This window comes from Aethalodelphis obliquidens, unplaced genomic scaffold (genome assembly GCF_003676395.1).
Source record: "Aethalodelphis obliquidens isolate GAN/ISIS:26980383/991018 unplaced genomic scaffold, ASM367639v1 scaffold39, whole genome shotgun sequence".
Lineage (NCBI taxonomy): Eukaryota > Metazoa > Chordata > Mammalia > Artiodactyla > Delphinidae > Aethalodelphis > Aethalodelphis obliquidens.
In genome coordinates, this window is record NW_020837983.1 from 7,078,929 (window position 1) to 7,102,923 (window position 23,995).

Consider the following 23,995-nt stretch of genomic DNA (forward strand, 5'->3'; position numbering starts at 1 on the left):
AGAAGATATTAGCTGAAAAAGGAGTTTACTCTGCTGTAAACTGCACAGAAATTGCGGAGAAATTTTCCATTTCATAATCTGTTGCAACTTTTTAGAAAGGTAAACCTTTTCATCCATCCCTCGAAGAGTCTGTCAGTGGTCCCTCACAGACATCCAAACTAGACTAAGATCGGAGAGTGGTCCAGTCTTGGGGTTTGACTAGGAATCCGTGAATCCTGGACGGACCTAAGGATTTCATGAATCAACTCCAAAAACTGTAGAATTTTGTGTGGACACACGATTTGGGGGGAGAGGGTCCGTAGTCTCCCTCATGTTCTCAGAGGAGCCCTTCCTAGGATTTGGGTTAAGATAATTTAGTACTTGGCCGATTGGCTGGCTTGCTTTCTGTCTCTTCTCTCTTAAAATATGAAACAAAGTTCCTATTAGTGAAAAAATTAGCCAAGAGAACACAGAAGACTCCAGTCCATAGTATGGAGCGATGGAGGAGCCGTGGACTTCAATGAAGAAGACCGTCCCTTTGCTTTTGTGTGATGGGAATGCCATCATCATAGTAAACTGGAGGAAAAGGGGAATGGGGAGCTTTTTGTAGAATGTGTGATGGATTTTTCTGTTCCTCATGGAGCAATTTCAGTGGTCTCAGCTGAAGTACAAAGAAAGGGCTATTTTAACGACAGGGAGGTGAATTACTAGTTATCGCTATCAAGTTTGGAACTGAGGGAAAAAGCTGGTGTGTGAAATAGGACTACGTGTGAATGGATTTCTTAAGTGTTTCATTAAAGATTTGTCAGAACGGTTAGCCCTCTAACCAACTGGAGTATCGCCTCTGATTCCTCTGTGGAATTAAAAAATGTTTTTGGGAAGAGGGCTTCCACAAGCCTTTTGTTTGAATTTCCATATATTGATTAATGGGCCCAGCAGAGCATCCTGCTGTGAATTCCCTCTGCTGATGGGAACCTTCACAAAGAGCAAAGCTTTTCTGAACTGGCACTTTCCACGCAGCCTGTAGCCTGCTCTACTGGGTGTGACCATTTTAAAAAAGCCACCGTGCTAGAATGAAAACGGCCATTTCTAAATGGCCTGTTGATTTGCAAAACCTTTTGGTGTCAGATTGAATGGTCTCATATCTGAGTTGAGGGGGAAAGGCAGGCTATTTTCAATTTATTACTGTGTCTCAAAGGTTTGAGTTGACGACATTTAGGCAGTGATGTTCCCCTGCTGTTGAAAGGTCTACTACCATCAGGTGCCTTGGATGTACATGTAAAAATCTGGTTCAGTAGCTTATCCTATGAAAGACTCCTGCAGCCCTACTTACGGCGTGAGTCACAGTCGGTAAATATGGATCTAGAAGGCCTAATTATGACTCAAGCTCACCCATAAACTTGGAGCCCACCTCCCCACCAGCGCTCTCCACCCACTATTTATAGAAGAAGCCACCGGCGATTGTCAGGGTCTGTATTCATTCGCCGCATCCCAGTATTCAATCTTGAGGCCAGTCTGGGCTCTTCATAAGGTTTGCACATGGTAATGCGTGGCGTCAGGGTGTACCTGGGTAAAGTTTTTTTGTATTATTATTATATTTTTTTGCCTGCTGACCAAGGATATCAAAGTGGCTCTTACACAAAACTGTGGGGTCTGGATTTAAAGGATGCTTGCTTTGTCTTGATATCTGGCCTGACTTGAGTGGGTCCTGGTTTGACTTTTTATGCAAATTATACTGCAGCTTTCGTAGATGTTTATTACTAACACTAGCAACAACAACAATGATAGAGGCAGTTGAGATATCCACTATTTGTCTTTCCCCAAACATGAAAGGTCAAGGAGGAAGAAAGTTCGAAGGATCACAGATGCTTTTTGCTGCAGACAGACGTACAACGTGATCCATCTTGATAGAGGGATTCTTCTCACCTTCAGGCAGTCTTCCCTGCAGGGAGCGAGCGGCCGTCCTTTCACTGTTTTTTAACCTATATTTTACCCCACCATTTCAGTGCTTCCTTTTTTTTCTTTTTGAAGTGACAGGAATATTCATGAAAGGTGAGGCGCTACTGGAAGTAGCTATGACCGGAAATGGACCAATGAAATTCCTGGTCTGAACCTTCTGTTTAAACGGCCAGTTTTAAAGGTGAGAATCTGCTTTGCAATGAACACGAAACAGGGAATTTGCAGCTTTGAGGGCATGCAGTTTACTGTCTTCATGTCGATTTTGGTGGTAAGTAGGACCACAGTAACAAAAAAGCTCTGATTCCCAACTTTAGAGCGTCCTAGAAAACTGCGCACACGGAGTGGACATCATTTAATGGGTTTCTGCGGCATATTACGTGTTGTGTACAATTCCTTCTTATCACTGTTCTAGCAAATTGAACTCAAATGCGCTGTGTACCTTTTATCTCTTGGATCTCAAATTCTCTGTCAGAAACATTTCTTGGGCAGTCATAATACAGGAATCTAAAAATGGAGTGTTTAACAGAACACCTTATACTGAAATTGAGATCCTTAGTTCTTCAAGAAAACTTAGGGAAGAGTGTTATTTGAAGCCAATTGGATGCATTTCTAAACTTTCCCCCTCTTTTTCTCCTTTGCATTCATTTTCCTCCCAAGCAATGGCCTTGACATGGGGAAAAAACAAACAAAAATGTTTTTCCCAGTGTTTTCTGTATGTTTCCTGCTCTTGAACCACAATCCCCCTGAACAGCTGGGTGGCTTGAGGCTCTCCTGAAGGGTGTGGTATAAGTGAATAACAAAACACTTATCTGTAGGTAACCCTGAAAATGGGACTGAAGTCTTTGTCTCTGAGAGCTGTCCAGCAACTGCTGTGAACTGAGCAGCCTTTTTAGAAATGAGTGGCTTATAAGTTGTTGGGAAAGGGGAAGTTCAAACCTGACAGCAACACTAGGAAGCTTTAACACAGCTGGTAGATAGACCCAGTTGTCCTTCACGAGTAGGCCCTTTGGAGCCAGTAATTTGCGGAATGTTTATTAATTGGCCCTTTGTTTCGCCTTGTCTGGCGTATCTTCATCAGGCTGTTATCTTGGTGCCTCCTATCAGGGACAATATGGTTTTAAAAGTCCTAGTATCAGTTTCTCTTCTGAGGGCTATAGTAATAACTCCCATATGTTTGCATACCCGGAAATGCCTTTGTATAGGGGCTCAGTAAGTACTGAATATTACTCAAATAATTACTCAAATATTACTGAATTTGATTTTTTTTAATTTAATGAGCGGTGTTTAAAACAAATAACGCCTATTTCCTTAGGTTGAACCAGAGCCTAGAAACCGTTGCAGTGATTAGTAATCCTTTAGCTGAAAGAATAGAGTTAGAAGAACTTTTCCGATGCATCAGTTTTGAAATCCAGCTCACCTTTGAGACTGCTCTCTTTCTTTTCGGTTTGAAATTTTACCCTTGGGCTTTTGGGGTTTCCCTAGTAGTGTATAGTCCCTCCAAATATGGGCAGCTTAGATAGGCTGGGATCTCTGTGCTCACGTGAAAATGTGAACCCTAAAAGCTTGTCAACGATCTCATATATTTACAAGTGGGTATAATGTAAAATATAAAAATTAAAATCAAAACGGAGGACGGGATGGTTGCCCCAGTCTCACTGTAGGATTTTTGGTAGAATCTAGTGATAATTCAAGCAGTTGCTGGAGAATGCTAACAGCCATTCCCAGAGAGAGACAAATTCTACTGAAAAAGAAAGCTTAATGGCTAATTATACTATCATTATTGGCACCACACTTGTGCCAGTGGTGCTGGTGAGGAAGGAGTTTTAATACTCCCCACTGTGCATGTGTAACAGGTGCATTGACTTGGGCTGTTTCCCACCCAACACACAGAGCCCTAGAACCCTGGGGAAAGTCACTGGGCTGGTAGAACCAGGAATTAACCCAGCCTATCTAGCTCCAAGGCTTTTAGCCCAAATCAGGTCCCCCGACCTCCCTTCGCTAGAATAAAGTGTTCCACTGAAGTATATTACAGTGATTCTTATTTAAACTGGCCAGTCGTTAACAGTCAACCGCCCTTCTGTGATTATTCCTCATGGGCGTCTGGAGCCCCCAAGAGCCTCCCGTGTGGGTCTCGCTTCTGGAGTTACAGGATTCAAATTACTTCCTGTTGATGGGCGCTCTGATCATTTTTCTAGTTCCTAATATCATCAGCTCTTGGTTCCTACCCACGGTCTCCGTGATCATCGGTCTGACGAGGTCCCTGGGTTGCACACAGCTCGCAGGTTACTGTTGAGGAGGACTCTGAACTTGCCTCCTGCCCAGCCAGTGATTTCAGCACGCTCGCCCAAGTTCCACCCGCGAGCAGGGCTACTGGAAAAGTAGGTGACTGTCCCTGGGAAGCTCCCGCTTGGTTCTAGCCATTGAGCACGTTAGCCCATTCGCCGGGGGAGGCTTTCTTTAGCCCACATCTAGCCCAGGCAGGTGGTGTAGGTGCAGAGAAGACACCTGTCACGTGCTTGTTGTGGGTTGCATCACATTCCTCCTACAAGCCCCAAGAAATTCACCTCTCACCCACTAAATGGGATTAAGAGAGAAAATCTGCCTGTGGTTAAAATTTTCCTTATCAAACCCATCAGTTCTTCATAGGACAGTAGAAAACCGACGACTTCGTCAGTAAATAATTACTAGTAACTAATGCTATGCACTGCTTACTTAGGTGCCAAGCAGCTCTCTAAGCAGTCTATGTCTGGAGTCCTCACTGCCATTGTGTGAGGCAGGCATACTGTTATCCACCCCAGGTTACAGGTGGGTTAACCAGAGAGACCCGGGGCAGATAAGTCACTTGCCCAAAGTCACTGGGCTGGTAGAACCAGGAATTAACCCAGCCTATCTAGCTCCAAGGCCTTTAAGCTCTTGCACTGCTCGTCATCAAGTGCAAGCTAGTTTTAGGGTGGTTAATTTTGGATTCTAATGGACTTTTCAGGTGACTGAGTTTGATTATTTCTGAGACTAGGCAGGTCATTTTGGGAATCTACAGAGGAGAGATATCAAGAAAGAAGCCAGTAACAGAAAGAGTTCTTGACCAGCTCAGCGAGTCTGGCAGGCCCAGTGCTCTGAGACTTCTCTCCTTCAGCTCTGATTCCAACCTCCGTGAACCTGGGTGCCTCTTGTGCCCATTTCCTTTTTCTTGGAATAGGTTTTCTTGGATATCTCCATTTCCTTCAGATGTTTTCTTCTCTTCCTCCTTCCTTTTTCTTGAACAAGATCAGCCTGTGTTCACTCTGGGGGGGGGGGGGCAGGGTATCTGCCCCATGAGCCAGGGACTTGATTGGCAGTGCGAGGGGCCAGTTCTTGCTGCCTCCTTGGAGGGCTTGATGTGTCCTGATTTGGGGAAAGTAACCCACTTCAACATTCTTCAGCAGAAGCTGCGACACATTGGTATGTATTTGGCTTGCCTCTCATTTGATGGTGCTCTTCTCCAGCGAGACTTGGCCAGAACCCCTGCTTCACCCAGACCTTGTTCCAGTGACTGTCTCAGCTTCCAGGTGAAACAAGGAATGAAATACAGATTCTAGTATCTAATATAAAACTCTAACTTGTTTTTACTCTGAGCTGCATCTTGGGACTCTGTTCTATCCAGAGGCCCCGAGGACCTTCTTTCCCTCTTTTGTTTTGATACATTAAAGTTCTTGAATTATATTCCATGTTATTGATCTTGGCAAATGGGGGTTTCAAAATTGAGAGACGTAAATGGTGCCGTGTCGTTACCATGCCTTTGTTTGAATTCTATCCAACATCTAAAAGGAAGGAATTCTATCCAGCCACTGTCTTTTGACATAAAATCAGTTTGCACTTTGGATTGACTCACTCAATACATTTGGTGTTTGCCGTATGTAAGAGTTTATTCTGATTCAATGTCATTGTAAAGTCCTAAATTTTACTTAGGACAAAATTTTCTAACAGTCCTACCTATAAGCAGTCTTCCTCTGCTTTCAAGGCTAAAAGGGACAAAGGAGTTTTTAGACTTTTGTCACTAACTTTTAACATATAATTAAAAGTATTTTCATACTGTTTTGAAGTCTCTCTATTTTGTTTTGTGGTTCTGTTTTTCTGTAGAAGGGATACTTTACAATCCTTCAGTGTATTTAGTTAACTTTTCCTAGAGTGTGGTCTCCCCTCCCCCACCCCCCATTGGAAAACTGAATGATGAAATTCCTGTGGAGTCTTGAAGCTTCTTGCCTTTGTTAGCGGGTAATGCTTCTCCAATTCATTAAGCTTATAAGAGTTTTCTGGGATTGAATGAAAAAGTCTTGTAGGTATTTCAGGAATTCCAGAATGGCTATTTTATAATCAGACTGATGAAAAAAAAAAAAGCAGTCTTGGGCTTGGAGTTAATATGTAATACCAGGTTGATATTTTAAAAATGATGGAAAAATCTGACACGCTTATTTTACAAAATGCTCTTTTACATTGAGGGAGAAATTGCTAAAAGGCATAAAATAAGTTTCACTTGATAAATATTTGTAAGAAAAATGTGTTTTATGAGGCACACTTTTTAAATAGACTTAAACCCTGTAAACCAGTATTAATTTCAGAAAATATTAATTACAGGCATTCAGTTCTGATAACAAATCTATAAGAATACTATACACATGGGTTGTATGAGAATGCACTTTTATAAAATTTTATACTGTTTTATTATTTTGATTTTTTTAAATAATTTTTTGAAGATCCCTACAGCAGTTGTAACTGTAAAGGACCTAGAAGTTTACACTGTTTGATATGCAGATAGCCTAAACAGTTGAGGGCTGTGTGTGTGTGTGTGTGTGTGTGTGTGTGTGTGTGTACTGAGTCATTCCTCTTGCTAAAGTTTGATTGCTTTAATGTTTTCCTTTTAGGAAGAGATAAGGGTAATGGGAAGCTGTAGAGATAAGCTAACCTTATCCCAACATCAGTTTAGAGCACCTCGCTTTTTTTTTCTTGCTTGCTTTCTTTTGGCAGCAAGAACTTCACCCACCAAAAACAGAGTAGATGATACAGCTATTTATCCATCGTAAAGAACCACAGATGTATTCTTTTCTTTCTGCTTTATTGCTGTACTTCAGGATATTGCCTTCAGACCATGAGAGCCACTTGTACTTCAACTTATTTATGTTTAATTGTACACAGGAATAGGTAAGCTCTCTGTCTAGTTTGGCTCCGAGCTCTCTGTGTAATGAGGTAATTGATTGATGACATACAGTTCTGGATTTATACCAGGGATATTTTTTTCTAGGGAGGTTTACATGGTGATTATTTAAGATATGAGATTCCGGTGCATTGAAATATAATAAATGAATATCCGAACAGCCGGCCATCCATCCGTAAAGGGTCATAGAACAGGTTAACATCTGAAATTTAATAAGGTCTTGAGTTTTGTAAATATCATTTCCTTCAGTGAAGCACAAGTATGAGAGTGTTACTCTTAAAATGATTATATCTTTGGACACATTTTCCTAACTTGTGATTTTAAAAGGAGAAAGTAGATTTTATGCAAATTCTCGTTTCTTTTACAGCATTTAATTAAAAATAATCTATACTCTTATAATGCTATTAATTTGCTAAACACTTTACAAAGCAATTTCACATCCTTCACCTAATTCATTCCTCACAAGGTGCTCTGAGGTAGGTTTTGATATCTTCGTTGACACACTGAGTTGGGCAGAGGTCGGTGCCCACCTGATTTTGCTCTGGGACTTGGGACTGGGGATCACTTGTCTGATTTGGGATCCAGTCCACTTTCTACTGTGCTACATGGAACTTTTGGGGGGTTTTGTTTTTTCTCTTTTTTTTATGTTAAGATAAAGACACATCCTTAACTAGATGCTGCAGGTCTGGCCTCTGCCTACTTCTCTGCCCTCTCGACCTGTATTGCCTGCCTTCCTGTCAGCCAGCGGTGTGGGCAGCTTTCAGCTTCTCCCGTGGGCTGCTTCCTTCCTCCAGGGACTTTCGCATTAACCGCTATTTCTGCTTGAAACGTTCTTCTTCCCTGTTTCCTCTTCCTTTGCTTCCTTCTTGCCTTAGTAAAGACCTAAAAGCCTTCAGGCCTCAGGGCAAGTCTTCTTTGACCGCCCCCCCCCCCCCCCCCCCCCCCCCCCCCAAAAAAAAGCCAAACCCTACATACTTTCACAGCTCTGCTCACGTCTCCTTGGAAGCGCTTTTTTCTACAATTTACTTTCATGGTGCTTGATTGTCTCTCATTAGACCAAGCTCCAGAGGATGGGGATTTTGTCCAGTTTTGCACCCTGTGTTATCAATGGGGGAGTATGGCCTCCTTGTGGGGTCTTTAAGGATCATCACAAATGGCCGCAGAAGTTACCCCTGGAGAGGCATATGAAATTAAAGGAGTTACTACACTCACAGGTCCCAGAAGAGGGAGGCCCCGCGTGCCACTCAGGGGACCGTGTGAGAGGAGCTCCAGGGAGCACATTCAGCCAGGCAGGTGGGGGGCCCAGGGGGAGAGAGGACCCACGGGCAGCTGCCTTTGTTGGGCTCAGATGGAGTACACAAGTATAGGACGTGAGGTGAGTTCCTTGGTATGTCTGAATGTCACTAGCTTGCAGTCGGGGAAGGGCAGGAAGGGGAACTTGTGGTAAGACCAGCTATATTGTAGTGCTGCAACTGGTCACCTGGACAAGGTGTTGGCAGCCTGTTTGGGGGATGCTGAGGCATAAGAAAAATAAGAAGTTGGAAAAATTTACTATACACATATTATATTCTCAGCCATTCGCTTGGTGCCCAGCACATAAGAGGTTTCACATACCTGGATGGGAAGATGGACGGATGGATGGCGCAGACTTGTTTTGTCTCCTTTCTTAGGCCATTAGAATCATGCGGAGCTCATGGGATTCAGTTAGCATCCTTTAAGAGTAGCTGGTATGGGAATTCCCTGGCGTCCAGTAGTTAGGACGAGGCGCTTTCACTGCGGTGGCCCGGGTTCAGTCCCTGCTCTGAAAGCCATGCAGCGAGCCCCCCACCCCCACAAAAAAAGAAGTAGCTGGTATGGACTTGGCCTGATTTGAACAAATTAGAAATGTTTTGTTTAGTTCCAGCTCCAATCAGTTAACCAATATCTATTGCATATGAGACAGGGTGTGAAGTGTTGTAGCTCTGTTGTCTTTCTGATGTCTCCATCTTAGCATTTACTCACGTTTATAGAGCGATGAGAATGATTCAAGTAGCTGATGGAAACCACCAGGTAAAACTGCACAGCTAATAGATACTAGTATTTATTTAAGGGAGCTGCATAAACATTTAAACACAAATGTGGAATTTGATAAAGTGGGCTAGATTAAAATATTTTCCCTCTGGCGTGTAATACTTCATGGTCTTGGAAGTTTTCAGAAAATGAGGTCACTTCTCAGTTACTCCTGACAACACTTACTCTTCCAATTTAATAGCATTTTCTACACCAGTGTCCTTCCTTTGTTCATCTCTCAGACTCCCTTTACTGACCCTGCAAATTGAGGCATCCGTACTTTGCCTGTTGCAGAGGTTTGAGATAGTATAAATTTTCTCATGGTCTAGGAATAATATATATCCAGCTTGAGCCGTAATAAATTGTTAAACTTAGTGAAAGCTGGACCTCTCAACTTCCTCTTGAGCTTGGTTGTTAAAACATAGTTTGTTTGGAGTGAATTCTCAGAATATCACACATACACGTATATTCGAATGGGATTAAGTGACATACTTGGAAGTCCAACTTAAATTAGAAAATTTATGGTTTGGATTATTTTTGTAATGTTAGTTCAGATTTTTCACCATTATGTTTCCCTCTCTGGGGCTGATCATCTGAGAGGTTAACGACATATAAGCCAGCTTTATAAAATAGCTATAAAATAGCTGTGCAGTTTCACCTGGTGGCTTCCATCAGCTACTTGAATCATTCTCATTGCTCTATGGGGGATAATAAGAAATGTTATTATGTTTAAAAGAAAAAGAAACTAAACATGGAAATTATTCCTCCTCTTTGGCCACACTACTGCTCTCACGCCGTGGAGTTTTAACTTTTAACCAATTTTAAGATTGGATCAATTGAATATTTTGTCATATGTGTGATCACTCCATATCTTTATATAGAGAGTGTTGTTTCTCCATATGTAAGGATATGTGTTGTTTCTTGCTAAACAATATTTTTGTCTCTTTGATACTTGCCCCAAGTCCAACAACAAAACAGCTGTGTTGTGTAGCAGAAAGGTTCTAGAATGCCAGGCTGGGATTTTTTTTAAAGAAGATACACAAGTACAAGTGAAACATAAGTACATTAAACCGATACTGAGGATGGATGTCAGGGCGTGTCTAAACCGTGTCTACACTCAGTGTATTTTGTAAATAAAGCCCACACGCATGAGTAGTTAGCAGTTCTAATTGCATGAAACCCGTCTGAGAAGGATCCATCCTGTTCTTGGCGGTGGAGGAGATTGTAAATGTAGGGTAGAGATGTGTGTCATTTAGAAATGGTTTGCTAGGGTTCAGACACGCTGCTTTTCTGGTGGGTGGAGAGGAAAGTAACTGGATTTGCCCTGGTTCTTGGGAGAGAAGAGGATTTGTGATTCAGGCTCAAGGTTTGGGTAACCAGGAACAATACTCAAGCAAAAGAGATGGCGGATGGTGGCACTGTGGCAGGAAGCTGATGGACCTTCATTGGTAGCGATGTTGCCTGTGTCAGCGCCTGTGTTGGCTGTTGTCTTCAATTGCATCCTTGATGTGTACGGAGGAAATCTTTTCAAAGTGAATGTAACGATGCTGCATTTCTGAATTTCACCTCTTGAAATTGGCTTGAATTCTGATGATTAAGTTCCTGACACCTAGTGGGTGCTCTGAAATATTTATTGAATGGAAGAACGATGTGATTTTTAAATGGGATAAGTCCATATAAATCAAATATCTGTTTTTGAAGCACTTCCATAAATCATATGAATTTTTTATTACTGTGTAATAAACCAAGTGATATATATTAGTAAGGCACCTCAATAGAAAACTCTTAAATCACATTATCTTAAATGTCACTTATAAATATAATTTCCAGATTATTTCATGGATTGCTAGTAGAGGAACTGGTCTATTTTTAGACTGTTTCACATGACTTACTGGAGTTGGGGAGTAAGTCTACTCATGGTAATTTAATGACTAAGTTATCTGCCTTATACTCAGTTCTGGTCTAGGTGCTTGTCATGTGGGACCTCCTCCCCAAAGAATGATGGTGGAAACAAGGTTGCCGTATTTGGTACAAGGTCTGGTGGTGACTAGATAGGATGTAATGATGTGAGAGAGGAGAGTCAATGCTGAATGGCCAAGAAGGAGGTGAGATTTGAGGTGGGGCTTAAGATTTAGGAGTTTGAAGGCTAGAGGAGAGAATGAAAGCGATTGCTGGCGAATCTCCACTAATTTGGAGATGGAGTTGAGTGTGAGACTGAGGAGGGTGACCGACCTTGAGGCTATTATAATAGGTGGGAAATGAGGTGGGGTGTGAGGCCAGGCAGAGGATATGGGATTTAATAAGATAAATAATAAGAGACCATTGAACATTTCTGAAAAGAGAAGTGAAAGAATGAAACTGTGGTTTAAAGATAAGCTTGAGGGCTTCCCTGGTGACGCAGTGATTAGGAGTCCGCCTACCGATGAGGGGGACGCGGGTTCATGCCTCGGTCCGGGAGGATCCCGCGTGCCGCGGAGCGACTGGGCCCCTGAGCCATGACCGCTGGGCCTGCGCGTCCGGAGCCTGTGCGCTGCGCGGGAGGGGCCACAGTGGTGAGGGGGCCCGCGTACCGCAAAAAAAAAAACAAAAACAAATGCTGTGTTCATGAGTACTTCTCATGACATTAGTATAACTTGCTGTTTCTATACCCCTAATCACCAGTAATGATTTAGGGATTAAACCTTTCTGAGTATTAGGCTTTTGTCTCCATTTTTATCCCTCTCTAAGTTAGAGTGTAAATAAGTAGTTCAGTCCCCACTCTACAGGCGGGGAGGAAACTAAGGAGTTCTGCAGCCGAATTCTAACCAAGCTGGAATTAATCCAGGAATAGTAAAGCCATCTTTTCTCTTCCAGTTAGTACTGAACTTCCTAATGTGAAATGAATTGTAAATACTTGGGGAAACAAAATACCTCCGTGAGTTTCTGAGTTGTATTTACTTTGATCTTAAAGCTGACAAAATATTGAAAATTGATTCCTTCCCTTAGTTTTTAGTTGACTTTTTAACAGCTTTACTGAGATGTAATTCACATGGCGTATAGTTCATCCATCTAAAAAATACACAGCTCAGGGGTACCACCATCACCACACTCTAACTTGGGAACTTTTTCATCAGGCCCCTGAAAAACAACCTGTATTCATTAGCAGTCATTCCCCCCACCGCCCAGCAGTTCTCCCCTCTTCTCTCCATCTCCCCCCTCCTCAACTCTAGGCAACCACTAATCAAATTTCGGTCTCTATAGTCCAATTGATATTTTTTAAACTAGTATTTTACAGAGGGCTTCCCTGGTGGCGCAGTGGTTGAGGGTCCGCCTGCTGATGTAGGGGACGTGGGTTCGTGTCCCGGTCCAGGGAGATCCCACATGCCGCGGAGCGGCTGGTCCAGTGAGCCATGGCCGCTGAGCCTGCGTGTCCGGAGCCTGTGCTCTGTAGCGGGAGAGGCCACGGCAGTGAGAGGCCTGCGTACTGCAAAAAAAACCAAAAAACAAAACTAGTATTTTACAGAATGTTACCACAGATTTCGGCATCAGAAGACCTAGGTTCAAACCCCAGCTTACTAGTACTATGACCTTGAGAAAAAACTTTAACTTTGTAAGTCTGTTTTCATACTTTTGAAACATGAATAATATCTACTTCACAGCTTTTTGTGAAGATTAAAGGATGTTTATATAAAAGTGTTAAGTGATGTATGTGTTCATTGTTCCACAGGAGGTGTGTAACTGAATTACTAAAGGGTCTCAAATATTCATCCTTTAAAATAGTTGGTGGAACATAATATGATGCATAACAAATGTTTGCATATAAAAGGACAGAGTTTATGTTTTTAGAGCTATAGTTTTATTATTTATGTGACTTTAGGGTTCGACTTTTAAGATGGAAGAAGTGTTTCTGGATTTCCCTGCAGAACCTAGTGTAGTGGTACTTGGGCTATTTTTGGATCACAAACTCCTTTGAGAATTTGATGAAAGCTGTACACATACACTTGATTTTATTTTTTAAAAAATCAGGAGGCTGATGGCTCCCTTAAAACCATCCATATACTCCCTGCGTACTAGATTAAGAGCCCTTAGTCTTTTAAAAGAGAGATAAAATAGCTCTTCAAAGCTGGAGTGAACAGTCCCACACCTTGGCAGGAAAACACAGCCATCAGCTTGAAGTGTGTTTACTTACCCTCCAAGTGTTAGTATCCATGTCAAAGTGTGCCCAGTATGTGTGTGGCCAAGCAAGGTGGATTTTCTTCTAGGTATAGAAATGTACACACATTTCACATAGAGAAGAAATGAAGGGTAGTGTCCTTGAAAGAGACAGCTGGTGAGAAAAAGAGAAAACAACCAGAGCATCTGTCATACTGTAAGCACCACCCGCCCTGGTCCTGCCCATTTTATTTAGTTTAATTTATTTATTTATTTATTTTTGCGGTATGCGGGCCTCTCAGTGTTGTGGCCTCGCCCGTTGCGGAGCACAGGCTCCAGATGCGCAGGCTCAGCAGCCATGGCTCACGGGCCCAGCCGCTCCGCGGCATGTGGGATCCTCCCGGACCAGGGCACGAGCCCGTGTCGCCTGCATCGGCAGGCAGACTCTCAACCCCTGCGCCACCAGGGAAGCCCCTGCCCATTTTAGAACCCTTGTATAAACAAGCATTGGATTCCCAAAGGACTGTGGAGAAGTGGGAATTCACAACAGCCTGACTGTGCAAGGTGAGTGGGATGGCCTTGACTGAGTTTATTCTCCAGGTAGCTGCTACTCACAAGCCGCTTGATATTGCTCCACTGTTGTTTATTTCATCGTGGTTCCATGGCCCCATGTGGTGCGGCATCCCTTAGTAGATTTAACAAAGTTCTTACCATATCGAAAAAGAAAAATTTTGCCTTATCATATCTATTTTCCCAGTTCCTTCCCTTAGTTGGAAATGTTTATTATTGTGGGAAAATATTTGAGTACCGGCAGTAAAAGGATCTGACTAAGAACAAAACCCAGAGGGTCGCGATGGGGAGAAAAAACGAGCAGAAAGCGAATCAATGCTCGTAAACACAGAATGGCCAGGTGGCCCCTGTCAAATAGGAAGACCACTTGCTGCACAACCTTTGGATCATAGTTCTTTATCAGATATATCTTCTGTAAATATTTTCTCCCAGTCTGTGGCTTGTCTTCAAAGACACTTGGCAGTGTCTTTTACAGGGCAGAAGTTTTAAATTTTAATGAATTGGTATCAATTATTTCCTCCATGGACTGTGCTTTTGGTGTTGTCTCTAAAACGTCATTGTCATATACAAAGTCGTTTAGATTTTCTCCTATGTTATCTTCTAGGAGTTTTATAGTTTTGTGTTTTACATTTAGGTCTATAATCCATTTTGAGTTAATTTTTGTGAAGGGTGTAAGGTCTGTGTCTAGACTTTTTTTGGGGGGGGCAGGTGGATGTCCAGCTGTTCTAGCACCATTTGTCAAAAAGATGTTTTTTCTCCATTGTACTGCCTTTGCCTCTTTGTTAAAAATCAACTGACTCTGCAGTTGACCCTTAAACAACATGGGTTTGAATCGTGCGGGTTCACTTATACGTGGATTTTTTTCAGTAGTAAAATATAACACTGCACTACTGCATGATCCGTGGTAGGTTGAATCGTTGGCGTGACAGGCAGATGCAGAGGATGCTGGCAACAATGGATATGGGGGGCCAGGGATACAGAGGGCCAACTGTAAGTTACAGGTGGATTTTTCAACTGTGAGGAGGGTTGTCGCCCCTAACCCGTGCGTTGTTCAAGGGTCAGCTGTGTTTCTGCCGGTCTGTTTCTGGGCCACAGCCTTTCAGTGACTTAAAGGTAAGTGACAGAGGCAGTATGTTTGCCGGAGCTGCCTTGCCTCCCTTGCTTGTTCTTGGCAGGCCTTCTGAAGGCAGTGGTTCACGGGGGAGTCGGGATGGCAGGGGGCTGGCAGGGAGGACGCTCCCTGTGGGTCTTGGGAGCTCTGGGAGTTTCTGAGGAAAGGACTGATTGTTACCAGAGGCTCTGCATCAGTAGAATAACAATGAGTCCAAGCCTCGTTTCCCTCTCTTCTGCAGGCTACCCGTTCATAGCACACTCATTCTCACTGGTAAGATAGTTATCAGTGAGAATGAGTAACTACTAGAACCAGGGATTCCATTGATACAGATATAATTGGTAGTCCTCACCTTCAATTCTTCATTCTAGTGAAACCTAAAATAAAATTAGGATTGTTTTCAAGCAGAGCTTTTGTGCTTAAATTACCCCACTTCTCTCTCTGTATCTGCAGGCTGATCTAAATTCCAGATTTCCTATTTGGGGACTTGAATGGTTCTCCCACGGAGGTTAAAGTTCATTTGATGATAGGTTAGTGAATGTAAGAGAGGGGCCAGGGCTTCCCCGGTGGCGCAGTGGTTGAGAGTCCGCCTGCCGATGCAGGGGACACGGGTTCATGCCCCGGTCTGGGAGGATCCCACATGCCGCAGAGCGGCTGGGCCCGTGAGCCATGGCCGCTGAGCCTGCGTGTCCGGAGCCTGTGCTCCGCAACGGGAGAGGCCGCAGCAGTGAGAAGCCCGTGTACCGCAAAAAAAGAAAAAAAAAAAAAAACAAAGAGAGGGGCCAGTTCACTGTAAGAGTTCCATTTTTTTTTTTTTTCCTCTTTACATTTCCCCCTGCAATATCACTTGACTCTGTAGCTTCACATCATCATTTTCACATGCACGCCTCATCCCTGATTTGTTTTTCTGGCTCTATGCTCTTTTCTCTTTCACCGTTCTAATCACCTGATAGACATTTTCCTTGGACACTCTGTTGGTACCTCAAACACCGAAAGCGACATTGGCTGGTCTTCTCCCAAACTTATCTTTTTCATTGCTTTTTCTATAAAGGGTGTCAGTGAGATGTCTCTGTTGCCAAGTCTTACTGAAACTTCCAGTCCTGACACCTTACAAATCCCTCCCATGTCCATATTTCATTACCTTGCTCTAGAGTAGCCTTCTTGACAGCTTTCTGTCAAGTCTTCCCAGCTTTTCCTAACCCACCCTTCTCACGATCTCACTTCCTGCCCCCAAACTTTCAAGAGCTCACAATTCCCAGCTAGAGTGTGGGCTTCCTAGGCTGGCACTCAACCAACTTGAATATCCTGGCTTCTCTACCTAACTTTCATTTTTATTTCTGGTACATTCCTTCATGCTGTTTGCTACCTAACTAAGCTGAGTGTTCTTTCCATACCCCTGTTTCCTATAAATATCTTATACTTTTTCACTTTTGTGTCTTCATTCTCTCCTAAGCTAGTGGTCTTCAAACTTCAGTGGGCATCAGACCCACCTGGTAGGCTGGTTACGGCACGGATCACTGCATCCCACCCTGGAGTTTCTGTTTCAGTAGGTCTGGGGTGGGGTCTGAGAACTTATAGTTCTAACAAGTATGCAGGTGATGCCGATGCTGGTGGTACAGAGCTCCACCTTATACCTTGAGAACCGCTCTTCTAAGCAATTTTCAAAGCTGAGGTGGAAGTATTACCATCCATGTTTAATACATTTGGGTTAAAAGATAAATTTAACTCTTAAGAAGGTTGTCCGTTATTCAGATCAAACTGGAGTTTGTTTACAGCAGTGCTAAAATTGAGTTTTGAACTTTAAAAAACGTATAATTTAAGCTCTTACTCTGTGCCATCTGACAGGCCCTTCGCCTGTGAAAGCACTGTTGGATTGAGGGTTATACTTCTGTTTCCTCTCTACATACTGGATGAGGACACTTGTCATCTTTACTCTCAGGCCACCGATGACCTCGCTCTGTCATTACAGACCAACAGGCTCTACAGCCCGTCAACTGCCAATTACCAAACTACAGGCCTGTGTACTGATGCTTTGCCAGCGTCTTGGTTGTTCCTTCTGTTACCAGGCCTAGGCATAATCTTGTAGCTTGGTGGCTTGGTAATTACACCCTGTGAAAGACTCAGGTGTCCTCATCTGTCCTAGCGAGAAGATTTTACATTTTAGTCTTGTTTTTAAATGTAGGGATCTGTCCTTGTCCCACTTCAAATGGTTGTGTAAGCCGCCTGTAGTACCATCAGTAGGGATGGGAAAAGAGAAGGGTGGCCTGCAACCTGTTAAGAGGCACTTTCATGCTTTTAACTTTGCAAGGGCAGGTCCAAGGGTGAATGCAGTTCGAGGAGGGTGTTTGGGACTCCTGAAAAGGTAATCAATACCTCATAGATTTCACTCCTCTTCTCATTGCAGTTACATTCTGCAGGTCTAGCCTGCAGTCCCTTAAACGTTGCTTCCCTGTGGCCTGGCTTCACACAGAGAGGTAAAGGACCTCTCATTTAATGGGGCTTCATTTGTGAAGGATTCTAAAGGGAAAGCCTGAAGAGTGCTTGCTGTTGTATGAACGTACCTAAGATGTTTCCCTTACACACCTCTGGACTTTTGATATCTAACCCAAATAAAACATTCCAAGGAAATGCCATCAGATTTTAGATTTTTTTTCTGTGGTTTATCTTTACAAGTTTTATTGTTTCCCGTAAGTAAGTGACGAGGTCAGCCCTGCCAGTGCTTTGGGAAAGCGCCTTGCCCATTGCTTTGGGAGTTGAACTTTGTGATCCTTTGGAAAACTGACTTGTCTTCTGTTGCATTTTAGTCTTTCTCTGTCCATTGTTCACTCCACTTCATAAACTTTGATAAGTTAGCAAGCTTATCAAAGGGTAGGTAGGTATCTTTTTCTGCCCAGGTGTATTTATTTATTTTTTAAAAATTGTACATTGAGGAAAGGAAAGTCGTTTCTAGGAAAATTACAGTGTGTTAAGCATTACAGTAAAGGCATAAAATGTTATCAAGTATTTTAGTTACAGTTTTTTATGAATGAATATTATATGAATGAATGATTATATGAAAGAATAGTATGCGTTAATACACTAAGATCTTATTTCTGAAGTTTGTTTTAGAAATGAGATTTTTGTTTAGTGATAGTCTGGCTAAGTGGGTACATTTGCTCTTTGTAAGTCATCAATTTTTTTAAATTGTCAGAATTTTTTCTAGAGGTGAAAGTTTTATTAGAGATGTTCAGTCTCTCATTTTATAGTTAAGTGCAGTGAGGTCCTGATGAATCACACTGATTGCTGAAACCACCCTGAATCTGATTTGATCTTTTATTCAGAAGATATCTCAGGTCCTATGGGATCATCATACTGAAAAAAATCTTCCTTGTTTCTCTATGCAGAAGAAATGAACTTAGGTTGAGTCTTAGTTTAGTAGGGTTTTGGACAAACTGAGTGTAAAATACGTACCTCCTAACACTGTGTTCTTATGTGGTCTTGTCCATTAGGGTGAGGACAGGGTGGGCGGCGGTGGGAGAAGGGGAGTCAGAAGTGAACCTCTGTGACACCAGCAGGAGCTGCTCCTATGACTGTAGTGTTGAGAGTGTCACCTTGTGGCTGTGTCTCAGTTTTCCCTGACATCCATCACACCCACATCACACAAAGATTGGGGAAAACTGCATTTCCTTCCACAAACCCTAGGTGTGTCTGATCAAAAAAGCCTCATAGATAACTGCCATGAAGAAATTGGAGACATTTAGAATGTAATGATGTTTCCCCTGGGTGCGGAAAGTGAAGGTCCAGGGGTGGAAAATTGAGGAATCAATGACCCAGAAGTTGTGGAGTTGACGTTCTGCAGCCAGTTGAAATATCTGGGTTGTTAGCCCCAGAAGACTCATACTGTGAGTGAAGAACACCGTGGGTGTGGCGCCCTGAAGACCTGGGCTTGAGTCTGCTGTCTTTCCCCGCCTCTTATGTCACTTAGTAGCTGTGCGATCTTGAGTAGGACTCTGTGGACTCACATTCTTTTCTTTTTTTTTTCCAAATGAAAGGTCTTAACGTATTTATTACCAAGCCAGCTCACTAGTGCAGAAACATTGAAGCGAAGAGAAAAAATCATTTTCCCGATAAAGCACATCCAGCTGTCCAGATAGTAGCAATGTTTTCAGAGTGATACGTTAAGATACAAGTGACCTTGGTAACAGCGTAAATATGTGTGCCAGCTTATGCGCAACTCCTTATAGACCCAGCTTGGTTCTTCTCCAGTGTCTCCTCTTGGATTTGTACTTGATTTTATTACAAGTTTTCATCCAAATCCATTGGGGAATTGGGACAATTCTGTTTTGTTTCTTGGCTAGGAATCACTTGATCCTGAAAATCTTGTGAGCAGACCTGGTGAGGAACAGATTCTACTGCACACACCAGGATGGCGGAGAAAAAGAGAGAGCACCCTTTTGGATGTCAATGATGCCCACTGCCTGGTCTGCCTCATCTGGGTGCTGGGAGCATTGACTCCCTCACCTGGGTGTGGGGAGCATCTCCCTGGATGACATGAAAGTGCGGCATAGATGTAAAGCAGCCAAATGAAATGTCTGGTGTCTATCATGATAATTGTCGTGGTTATATTATATGTTTATTGTATTGGCTGACTTTATTGTGGGTTTCTTAGATGCTTTCTCTTAAAGAAATATGGGATTTTAATTTAAAAGCACATTTCATGTAAGAGCATTGGAGTGGATTTTGGTAAATTCATGAACTTAAACACTTAAACTCTCTCCTGGCCTTTAATTATTTCTTGATTACTTAAGAGCATTTAATTCATCCTAATGCTTTGGAGTTATAAAACCATTAATATTATTATGGCTCTGAAAGCAAAGGCTACAGCTAATTCATTAGAATGATAAGGAATATTGTGAAAGGGTTTTCATCATTCTACTCACAACATTTCTGGGAAAATAATGAAACGTGAACCATAATAGAGTTTATCTGGGCATATTTTATATGCCTAAAGAAGCCTTTATAATAACTATTGTACTTATTAGTTTTATGTGAAAGACAATTAATAAGCATATATAACATTCAAGAAAATATTTTTGCTGATCTTACTTTCCCTAAGATTTTTTTTGTTTTAAAGTCATTCTGACCTTGCAATTTGAGAAGCATGGGCATTATTTTCATGCTTTCCTTTGTAAGCACTTATATTTAGGGAGGGGGTCTGTATATGTGTTTGTGTGTGTATGTTCAAGTATATCTATCAAATGTCATCAAAGGCTGACTTCAAGAATTCTAGTAGCAAAAAGATAGGGAAGAATTCTCATTTCTCACTTGCAGTTTGAAGAGAAAATGGTGTCCTGTTACGAAAGTCTTAAGTTTTGGCGCGTTCTGCCATCTTTAATCTGATTGAGTGTTCACAAGGATAATTTAGTTGTCATAGATATTTTTTGCTAAACTTATTTTTGCCATAAAAGCCTCATTTCCCAGCTGTATTCTGAGAAGTGGAGCGGGAGTAACATCTTTTGAGTACCTACTATGTGCCAGGCACTGTTAAGACACTTTATGTGCAGGTGTCATTTTACCATTGTAGGGGGTATAATCTTCACTTTTTAGCAGGGGAAACTCCTGTGAACTCTTGCTGTCATTCAAACCTAGGTCTCCTGCACACTGAATGTCCATATTTTTCCCACTGTTTCCTTGTAGAGACATAAATTGCCAACTCTTTATCTAACATGCCAGTAAAGCTTATTTTACACTTAAAGGAGAATTGTCTCCGTTTTCTTTGCTTTGTCTTAAAAGTTATATGAGTTAGGGGTCAGGTAAACCCTCTGTCTGCAACGAAGCCTGTGGGTTTTTCCTCTCTTCCTCAGAAGTTCTTAATTACATTGGGAGTGAAAGAATACGTCTTGTGGGGGTGAAAAATGAAATGGTAACTTATAGTGAAAGAATACGTCTTGTATTCTTATAGTGAAAGAATACGTCTTATAGTGAAAGAATACGTCTTGTGGGGGTGAAAAATGAAATGGTAACTATAATGAATAAAATTGTTAGCCAGTCCAACAAGTTGGTTTAAACAAAAGGGGAGGAAACACCTCGAACGAATTTGTTTTTCATAATATACCTTTAAAACGTAATCAGAACTTGTTGAAGATACTAAACAATCATCCAGTTGCTAAAACGGTTGGATTAGTACGCGGTGATGGAGCCGTGAAGCTCTGTCTGTATTAGCTAGACAAGCAACGTGGCTGGAGCGGGTGATGTATCTGGGTCAGAGAGGTTCAATGACTTGCCTGAGGGAAAACCTGGAGGTGGAACTCTCACTTGGTGTTCTTTATTCATAGGTGAGAAATACATACCACAGTGATTGAGTTAGAGCCATCTTTTCTTGTATCTGCAGGTTTGTAGAATGTGAACTGGTTTGCTACTGTAAACTGAGCACGGGTCTGCTGAAGCCAGGAGCTGGTTGGTGTAGCCCTGCTGTAGGACCATAGCTTAGGCTGCCATTTTGGGAAAGTGGGTCTTTACTCATAAGGAAAAATAGGGGAGAAGTGAATTCATTCAATAAACATTTACTGAATGTTTTCTGTGCTTAGTAGGGAAGCAGGTGATGAGGGGAACTCTTCATCTGTTGGGGTAGGCAGACATAAATCAGAGTGTAATATAAGTAAAAGTCATAAGGAGTAATGAAAAGTCATTGTGTGACCAGGGAAAGGTGAGGACTTACATGTGGCTGGCGTTTAGGTAGAATGTTCTTTCATTCTCAATCCCCCTTTTTCCTTCTTATTATCTCAGCCTAGCTATCCTTTTCTCCATGAAGGCCTTTCCCTGACCCCCGCATCCCAGGGCTGGGTTAGATTCCCTCGTTGTGGGGTCCTAGAGTACAGTTTACCACCCATAGCAGACAGCTACCCCCTGGATTATAAGTGACTCTTACCTGACTGTAAGCTCCCGTGAGAGGAAGGGTCATGTAGACACAGGGCCCTGCACCTAGTAGGTGCTTACATATTTGCTAAATGAAGCTATAAAGGTTGGAATTCAGTTGGTTTAAACAAAAGGGGGGGAAGCACCTCGAACGAATTTGTTTTTCATACTATACCTTTAAAACGTAAGTTTTAAATAATAATAATAGTTAATAATGTAATAGTAATAGTTATTTACTGAATGCTTATTATGTGCCATGCACTATGAAAGGACTTGACTTGTATTAACACCTCTAATTGTTCAACAGCCCAGAAAGTAGGTACTATTTGTTTTATAGGTGGAGAACCTGAGGCACAGAAGTTGAATCGGTCCTCACAGGTTGCTTATAAGTGCAGAGCCTGGCCCAGCCCTAGTCTTTTGGATCCAGAGTCTTGTTCTCACCCACTTTGCTCCCTGCTTGCCCTGCTTCGGAGTTTAGACTAGCTCCTGGAGCCAGTGGAGGTTGTTAGTGCTCTAAGCAGGGGAGTGTGTGCCCGTGTAAAGTAATCCTGGCACTGTTGTGTAGATGGACTGTGCAAAGGGGGGAGATGCCTGGAGCAGAGCAGTCATCCCTGACACGGCACTGGCAAGACATATCAGCGTGATTTATTGACTTAACAAACAGGCGGAGCACCTCCTATGTGCCAGGCACTGTTCAAAGTGCTTTACAGATATTAACTGATTTAAGGTTCATAGCAACCCTACGGGGTCGGCACTATTACGATCATCCCCACTTTATAGATGAGTAACCTGAGCTTGAGGGAGGAACCCTAGATGGTAAGTGGCAGGGCCAGACAAGGCTGAGTCCAGGCTCTTAACCACTGTCCATGCTGCCCTGAGTCTTCCTGTAAAAGGGAACATTTGATTACTGGTGGTCCCCAGGGATGCTCGTATTCCAGATAGTAGAGGATCTCGGTGATATTTTGGAGATGGAGTCTTCCACTTGTAAAAGCATCTGCTCTAAAGACATTAGTCTAGGAATATTTAAACGATTCTGTTCTATTTAATATATGCTCGGCTTAGAGCAGAAAACAAAACAAAACAAAAAAACAGAAGACACAGGCCCTGCCTTGAGGAACTTATATTATGCTGGGGGGAGACAAAACAGCACATAGACATATAAAGAAAAAAATAATTTTGGCTAGAGAAAAGTAAGTGAAAAAAGTTTAAAAGGTGATGTGATAGACCTATACTATCCACTACGGCAGCCGCTCGCCACATGCCCATTGAGCCCTAGAGACGTGGCCAGTCCACACTGTGAAGTGCTGTGTAAGATACACACTGCAGTTTAGAGACTTAATACGAAAAGAAAATTATCAATATCTCAATTTTTACATTGATTACATCTTAAAATAAATTGTTTATATATTAGATTAAATAAAATATACTAAATAAATGACAGGTGAGATACGCTAGGCCCTAAAGGACAAATATTGTATATTCCACTTATATGAGGAATAATTGGATTCCTAGAGATAGAAAGTAGAATGATGGTTGCCAGGGGCTGGAGGGGCAAGACATGGGGAATTATTGTTTGATGGCTATAGAGTTTCAGTTTGGGATGATGAAAAAAGTCTGGAGATGGATGGTAGTGATAGTTACTTGACAATATGAATGTACTTAATGCCACTGACTACTAAAAATTTAAAATTACGTGTGTGGTTCGCATTGTATTCTTATTGGACTATGTTGGGATAGCGAGTGGTGGGTAAGATGGTCAGGAAAGGCTTTTTTGAGGAGATCTTCGAAAAGAAAAGATGAGTCCTCTGAAATGAGAAGGAATTGACCACACAGAAGCATGAGGGAAGAGTTTCAGTCAGATGAAGAGCTGGTGCCAAGGTCCTGGGGTGGGAACAAGTTTGAATGCTTGGGGAGGCGGGTGAGATGAGGATGGAGGTGGGGGTCCCAGGTCATGCAGAGTCTTATGAGCCATGGTGAAGAGTTCAGATACTACTTCTGCTCAACTTGAGATGAGAAACAAAGCAATAAAAAAAATGCAAAGTCTGTATAGACGACACCATACAAAATTGCTAATATTTCTGACCTACAAAATGGCAGTTTCATCTGATGGAACC

General features: G+C 42.3%; 1 protein-coding gene across 1 annotated transcript in view; it reads left to right on the forward strand.

Moving 5' to 3' along the window:
• Positions 1 to 23,995, forward strand: part of SDC2 (syndecan 2) — a 121,732-nt gene that overhangs the window by 61,482 nt on the left and 36,255 nt on the right. The window lies entirely within an intron of this gene.